This window comes from Berghia stephanieae, chromosome 15, assembly GCF_034508935.2.
Source record: "Berghia stephanieae isolate SIO BIC M18660-M18661 chromosome 15, UCSD_Bste_1.3, whole genome shotgun sequence".
Classification (NCBI taxonomy): Eukaryota; Metazoa; Mollusca; class Gastropoda; order Nudibranchia; family Aeolidiidae; genus Berghia; species Berghia stephanieae.
This window is the reverse complement of record NC_088374.1, coordinates 16159405-16166904: the sequence shown is the minus strand read 5'-3', so window position 1 is coordinate 16166904 and position 7500 is coordinate 16159405. Positions and strand designations below refer to the sequence as shown.

The 7500-nt window shown below is 33.4% G+C and overlaps 1 protein-coding gene and 1 long non-coding RNA gene across 3 annotated transcripts in view; both read right to left on the bottom strand.

The window, feature by feature from the left end:
* The window catches only part of LOC144960786 (perlucin-like), a 217675-nt gene that overhangs the window by 209687 nt on the left and 488 nt on the right, over nt 1-7500 (bottom strand). The gene's annotated exons all lie outside the window — the stretch shown is intronic.
* Nucleotides 1-7500, bottom strand: part of LOC144960788 (uncharacterized) — a 23850-nt gene that overhangs the window by 16042 nt on the left and 308 nt on the right. For both annotated transcript variants that reach the window (XR_013642937.1, XR_013642938.1), the window contains exon 2: nt 188-274. This is a non-coding gene — a long non-coding RNA (uncharacterized LOC144960788). The remainder of the gene's footprint in view (nt 1-187; nt 275-7500) is intronic.

Sequence of the window (7500 nt, the reverse complement as noted above, 5' to 3'; positions counted from 1 at the left end):
CACACACACACACCCACCCACCCACCCACCCACCCACCCACCCACCCACCCACCCACCCATCCATCCATCCATCCATCCATCCATCCATCCATCCATCCATCCATCCATCCATCCATCCATCCATCCATCCATCCATCCATCCATCCATCCATCCATCCATCCATACATACATACATACATACTTACGAGCGGCCGTGTACAAGCCTTACGTCTCCGTCTTCTGCTACAGGAGTTCACATTACCCATATGGTAAATATACATGAATACCAATAGCTTCAAAATCAATGGAGGAGAGCATAATGATTGAAAATATTATCTAAAACAACAATATTTGTATTTAAAAAACAAGACAATTTTTTTTGCATCGCTCAGCCGTTCGATCTTTTCTTCGTACCCAAAAGGTACCAAGTTTGGCTACCTGCCTCGTTGTGTGACCTTGAGCATGTCACCTTGTTCTAGCTCACATTCTGGCGCTACATTGCGGCTGACGCTTGGGTTATTCCAGTCTTTCTTTGAAATAGAGCCTAAAGACAAATGTCCTCTTGGGGATGATTTAAAGGAATGTGTTTATTTATTAATTATTTATTATCTATAATTTATAATAATTTGTTATTAAACAAATATACTGTCAGGCAAAATTACGAAACATACTAGAAAGAAATAATATCCCAAACTATTGAACGTGACTCGTACTGGGATAGAATCTCCAAAATATCGGTCCGATGTGCTACCACAACACCAAAGAGGACGATAATTCTTTCCTTGTAATTTTTCTTACTGCTTTTGTAGTTATTCATATTAAGAATATGATAAAGAGCGAATCCTAAAGTGTGGAGAATGTGAGTGGAGACATAGCAGTATGGCATTGTTAGATTTCGGAATGATTGTGTTAATAATTTATTGATCACCATAGATTTTTGAAAACATAAATAGAGGAGTCAACGAATCATGAATAATTGAGCATGATATAAATTACAACTTAACTGTAGTTCTCATTCAAGTTCAAGGTCTTTATCTGCAAAAGGCGGATTGCCCAACACTGCAGATTTTATACTTTTATGTGGTGACTTTCTCCATTATTGTGTTATTGAGTTGAAAGATAAATGTTTAAAAGTTGACCAAAAATTTGTTGTTGTTGGTAATATCTAGGACATCCAATGAAATAATTGTTGTTTGGGCGTGAACATAGACATGTCTTGATAGCGTTACTTGCAACCCGGTGATGAACCTATAATGAAAGAAATGACACCTCCCGGCTACAAGATGGAATCGTTCCCAAGAAATGGACGATCAGGAGGGGGGATCGCCATTATATACAAACACGCTCTTTCGTCTAAAATACAAAACAGGCCAATTTCGTTCAAAAGTTTTGAGTGTGTCCAAACCACATTGACCAACCCTCAAATTTCATTTTTAATCACTTGTATTTACAGACCACCCCCAAGCAAAAAGAACAAACTGAGACAGAATGATTTTACTGACGAATTTTCTGATTTTGTATCAAAAGACACATCAAATAAGCGAAAAAAAATTATCGGCGATTTTAATATTCAGTTTGATGTTGATAAGAATAGTCTCGTTAAAATTATAAAAAATATGCTGAATGAACATGGCCTGACTCAGTTACTGACCTCTCCAACTCAAAGATTGGGGCACATCTTGGACTGGTTCATCACTGATACACCCTCGCTTGTTGAATCAATTAAAATATCAACAAAGAAATTTCAGACCACAATCTGTTTCTGGCAACTCTCAAATGCATCAAAGAGAAAGCAAAGAAAGTCAAGATAGTGTCTAGGGATACTAAAAGAATAGTTCCTTTAAAAACAATCTGTCAGAGGAACTAGGAAGAATGGATATACCATCAGCACAGAAAACGGACGAGGTACTGCGCAACGTCATCGACAGACATGCGCCAAAGACAACTAGAATAATAAATTCCAGGAAACCGTCTCCGTGGTTTAACCAGAGTGAAAAAAATTGCCAAAAGGGAAAAAAGGAATGCAGAGGCATCGTGGAGAAAATCGGGCCTTGAGATTGACCGGCTGATATATATAGCAAAAAAGCATAAGTATAAAACCACCTGCAAAAGAGCAAAAAGAAACTATTATAACACGAAATCATCATCAGTGAGGGACACTAAGGAATTTTTCTCTGTTTCAAAGGAACTTTTAGGGGAAGAAAAGGGCATGTATCTACCCACTAATATCCCGGTAGAAAAGCAGCCGGATGCATTTTCAGATTTATTTTCGGGAAAAATATCGAAAATTCGGAACAATTTGGACCTCGTGCAAAATGAAGATATAAATTTCCACCCTTTTTCGGGTTCACAGGGATTATCCTGTTTTAAAGAAACGACTGAAGAGGAGATTTCTGAAATAATTTGTTCATCTTCCTCAAAGTCATGTGATTTAGATCCACTACCAACTAATATTTTGAAATTATGTCTTCCTGAATTGATACATTGCATAACTTATATTATAAATCAGTCACTTATCTCAGGACAAGTCCCAGATATCTATAAACATGCAATTGTAAAGCCTCTCATAAAAAAGCTAAATCTCGATGTAAATGACCTTAGTAACTACCGTCCCGTCTTTCACAACATCTCCATGAAAACAATCTATGGGAAAAATTTCAGTCAGCTTATCGTTTTTACCACAGCACAGAAACTGCTCTGTGCTGTGTTGCGAGTGATTTGCTTGATGTTTTAGATAAAGGTTCTGTTTCTCTTCTGACATTGTTAGACCTTTCGGCGGCGTTTGATACTATTGATCACAGTATTCTCATTAAACGACTTAATATAACTTTTGGCTTGTCTGGGACTGTCTTGCAGGGGTTTGAATCTTATTTAGATGGCAGAAAGCAACAGGTTATGATTTTAGATAAAGTTTGTCGTCAACATACATTGTCTTTTGGTGTTCCTCGAGGCTCTGTTTTGGGTCCAATTCTTTTTGTTTTGTAAACTTCTCCATTATCTAATGTCATCACTGCTCATGGGCTGCGCTGTCATCTCTATGCAGATGATACGCAACTTTATGCTAGTGATAAAACTAAAAATCTTGAAAATATTGTGAAACGTGTGGAAGAATGTGTGACGGATGTGAAAGAGTGGATGAATACAAACAAGTTGAAAATGAATGAGTCAAAAACAGAAGTGATGATTGTGGGAAATAGAGGGCAGTTGAAGATGAATGATGGTCTTGAGGTGTTGATTGGGGGTGAAAAGATCAAAGTTTCAAAGACTGTGAAAAATGTGGGTGTCTATTTTGATTCAGAAATGAGAATGTCTGCTCACATTTCTGCTCTCTGTAAATCTTTATACTTTCAATTGAAGAAAATCAGTTCGATCCGTCAGTATATTACAATTGGAACATGTAAAACATTGGTTGTTTCCCTCATATTTTCGAAACTAGATTATTGTAACTCCCTGCTTGTCAACTTGCCTCAGGCTTCTATTAAACAATTACAACTACTGAAAAACAGTGCAGCAAGATTAGTATTTGGCAAAAAAAAATTTGATCATGCAACCCCTTTGTTGGCCTCTCTCCAATGGTTGCCCATTGAAAAGCGCACATATTACAAAGCAGCGTGTCTTGTTTATAAGTGTTTGACTGGTATAGCACCGGCATATCTCACAGATCACGTGGTCATGTGTAAATTTGAAAATTACACTATAAGATCATGTAATGACCAAACGAAAATTTCGGAAAAATGATCAAGAACAAAATTTAGTGATAGATCGTTTGCTTGTTTCGGCCCCAAGATTTGGATTTTTTATCTACCTTTAAAAAGAATCTCAAGACACATTTTTACTGTATTTGTTTTTATTGACACTATTATTATTATTATTATTATTATTATTATTATTTTATTTATTATTATTATTATTATTATTTTATTATTATTATTATTATTATTATTATTATTATTATTATTATTATTATTATTATTATTATTATTATTATTATTATTATTATTATTTATATTATTATTATTATTATTATTATTATTATTATTATTATTATTATTATTATTATTATTATTATTAATTATTATTTTATTATTATTATTATTATTATTATTATTATTATTTATTATTATTATTATTATATTATTATTATTATTATTATTATTATTATTTATTTATTTATTATATTATTATTATTATTATTATTATTATTATTATTATATTATTATTATATTATTATTATTATTATTATTATTATTATTATTATATTATTATTATTAATATTATTATTATTATATATATTATTATTATTATTATTATTATTATTATTATTATTATTATTATTATTATTATTATTATATTATTATTATTAAATTATTATTATTATTATTATTATTATAATTATTAAATTAAAATATTATATATTATATTATAATATATATTATTATATATATTAATATTATTTGAAAATGACCAAAATACCAGGATATATATTGAGTCAATCTAGCTAAACTATACGCTCGAGCAATTTGGCAAATATGATAATGATTTTTCAAAAAACAAACCATTAAACCAATATAATCATTACAAACAAATAGGAACATAACTCAACTTACCCATCTGACCTCCAAAAAAAAAAAATTAAATGAAAAAATAAACCAAAATTAAATGCCAAATTATCGGAATGCGAATACTGATAATAATGTCAATCATTTCTCAACAAAAACAAAACAAATAAAAAAAATGCAAAAAAAAAAAAAAAAAGAAAAGAAAATCAAAAGCAACTAGACTTCCATTATTTTTAAACAGAAGAAATCAAAACAAAACAAATGAAAATCAAGAACAAACAAAAAGAACCAAAGAAACGAAAAAGCAAACAATCAAGTAAAAAAAATAAAGAAAACAAAAACAAAAACAGTTACTAGATTTCTATCGAAAAACAACAGCAGACTACGGAGTGCGAATGCGGATAAGAATGATTATGACGATGCACTCAAAGGGAAAGAAATCAAACAAAACATGAAACAACACAGAAAAGCGAAAGAAATGGTCTGCAAATAATGAGAGCAAGATTAAAGGACAATGCATTATTAAAAATTGACATTTTTGGCGTTCGAGCCCGGGTTGTCTAGTTACATTTCTGATAACTTAACTACTGCACTACTGAACTTCTTGCCTGATTCTAATTTTAAATAATACCATTTTAAACCTTTTTCCAACTTGGCCACCTCTATTTGCAGTAGAACTACGAATCCTGACTTCCTCTATTCGCAGTAGAACTACGAATCGTGATTTCCTCTATTCGTAGTAGAACTACGAATAGTGATTTCCTCTATTCACAGTAGAACTACGAATAGTGATTTCCTCTATTCACAGTAGAACTACGAATCGTGATTCCTCTATTCGTAGTAGAACTACGAATCGTGATTTCCTCTATTCACAGTAGAACTACGAATAGTGATTTCCTCTACTCACAGTAGAACTACGAATAGTGATTTCCTCTATTCACAGTAGAACTACGAATAGTGATTTCCTCTATTCACAGTAGAACTACGAATAGTGATTTCCTCTACTCACAGTTGTACTGCAAATCGTGATTTCTTCTACTCACAGTTGTACTGCGAATAGTGATTTCCTCTACTCACAGTAGAACTACGAATAGTGATTTCCTCTACTTACAGTAGAACTACGAATAGTGATTTCCTCTACTCACTGTTGTACTGCGAATCGTAATTTCCTCTATTCACAGTAGTAATGTGAATAGTAGATAGCGTTCGTATTCGTTATTTGCAGTAGTACTGCAACTAGTAGATATCATTCATTTCAGTTATTTAGAGTTGTACTGCAAATGCGAGTTCGTTCTGTATTTGTAGTAGTAGCTTACGAGCCTAGAGCTTTATTGTATAGAGGATTGGGCTCAATGTATAAATAAACTACAATATTATTATTATTATTACTCTTATTATTATTATTATTATTATCATCATCAACAACAACATCATCATCATCATCATCATCATCATCATCATCATCATCATCATCATCATCACCACCACCACCACCATCGTCAGAAAATGAAAAAGTCAATATAAATGGCTTTTCAGATCAATAATTTGTCATCACCTTCTTCTTCTTCTTCTTCTTCTTCTTCTTCTTCTTCTTCTTCTTCTTCTTCTTCTTCTTCTTCTTCTTCTTCTTCTTCTTCTTCTTCTTCTTCTTCTTCTTCTTCTTCTTCTTCTTCTTCTTCTTCTTCTTCTTCTTCTTCTTCTTCTTCTTCTTCTTCTTCTTCTTCTTCTTCTTCTTCTTCTTCTTCTTCTTCTTCTTTCAGCTTATCCCGCATTTTGCAGTGTTGCCATAATGAATGCCACATCTCCATGCATCTCGGTTCAGAGCATCATCTTCCTCCATTCCCAGTTCTTTCATATCGTCCCTTACATTATCTAACCATCAAGAGTTTGGCGGTCCCTTTTTCCTCTTTCCCGCTAATTGTCAGTCCAATACATTCCTTCCCACGTACACCCTCTCTCGTCTCTTTACACGTCCAAACTATTTCAATCTATATTCTTTCATATTTATTGATACATTCTTCACTTCAGTCAACCTTCGAATTCGTTCATATTTCACTTTATCTTTCCTTGTCCAGCCAAGTGACCTTCTCAACATCCTCATTTCTGTCTCCTCAACTTCTTTATCTTGTTTCTTTGCTGTAGCTGTTGTCTCAAGTCTATATGACATTGCTGGTCTTACAACTGCTGTATATATTTTCCCCTTCATCTTTGCAGAAATTCGTTTGTTACACATAACTCCAGTTGCCTTCCTCCAATGATTCCAGCCTGTTTGTATCATCTTCTTAACCTCCATCTCATTGCCCCCATCTCCTTGTACAGTTGTTCCTAAGTACTTGAATTGGTTTGTCTCTGGTACATCCTCTTCTCATACAGTTATTGGTAGCCCTGCTCTCTGTTGTCCGATGCATAAATACTTTTATCTTCTCTCTGCTTATCCTTAATCCCCTCCTTTCCAACACCCGTCTCCAACTCTCCAGTTCCTTTTCCGCCTCAGCTTTTGTATCATTCAAAAGTACTACGTCATCCGAATACATCATGTTCTATGGCGCCTCTCGACGAATGGGTTCTATAGAACACCCATTACTATTGCAAACAGCAGTGGGCTGAGAGCAGATCCCTGGTGTAATCCAACTCTTACATTAAATGGATCATTGGATCCAACAGCTGTCCTTACCACTGTTTTGTTTCCTTCGTAAACATCTTGGACAATTTTGATATATTTCTCCTTTGATCCTAGATAGTACCGCATTTCTTCTCTTGGTACCCTATCAAAATAATTTGCCATCACCATGATCCACAATTGCTTCAAAGCCCTGAATATAGGTTCTACAGAACTAAACTTTCCTTTCCAACAAGATTTATTGAGTCAAAGAGGGGAATACAGTTCTGTAGACAACAATTGTAATTCTACGAATATTTCGTAGTACTAGGCAGGTGTGGTTACATATATTATGTTAGAT